Genomic DNA, 412 nt, shown 5'->3' with positions numbered 1-412 from the left:
GGGTCCGAGGCCGGGCGGGGTTCTGGCTGCTTGTGGCATAGCCTCAGGCTTGTTGCTGAGTTTAGTGCCTCCGTTTCTCTGTGTGCGTTTCTCTGTGTGCCGTGCAGACAGCGCCCGGGTGGTCTGGAGGATTCAATGAGGTGATGGATGAGAAAGCCTCATATACTGGCTCCCAGCAGCCATTCTGGCTCAGGTGCTAGCTGTTGCCACCCGCTTCCGAATAGGGGGTGTCGTTAGTGACGCCAGCTCTGTGCCTGGGGTACTGGGTGCTGCTGGCGGCGGGTGGGGAGGGGCAGGATGGAGCAGAGGTTTAAAAATTAAATGCTACCCAGCACATTCTGATCTCCTTTCTAAGAATATAACAAACCATTGGTCCCTACTGCCAGCCCCTGGGGGGGGGGGGGGGGGAGGA

The 412-nt window shown here is 58.5% G+C and overlaps 1 pseudogene; it reads left to right on the top strand.

The window, feature by feature from the left end:
* LOC102249279 overlaps window positions 1-412 on the top strand; it is a 5577-nt pseudogene that overhangs the window by 2557 nt on the left and 2608 nt on the right.

This window comes from Myotis brandtii, unplaced genomic scaffold (genome assembly GCF_000412655.1).
Source record: "Myotis brandtii unplaced genomic scaffold, ASM41265v1 scaffold627, whole genome shotgun sequence".
NCBI classification, from domain to species: Eukaryota; Metazoa; Chordata; class Mammalia; order Chiroptera; family Vespertilionidae; genus Myotis; species Myotis brandtii.
This window is presented reverse-complemented; position numbering and strand designations above follow the sequence as displayed.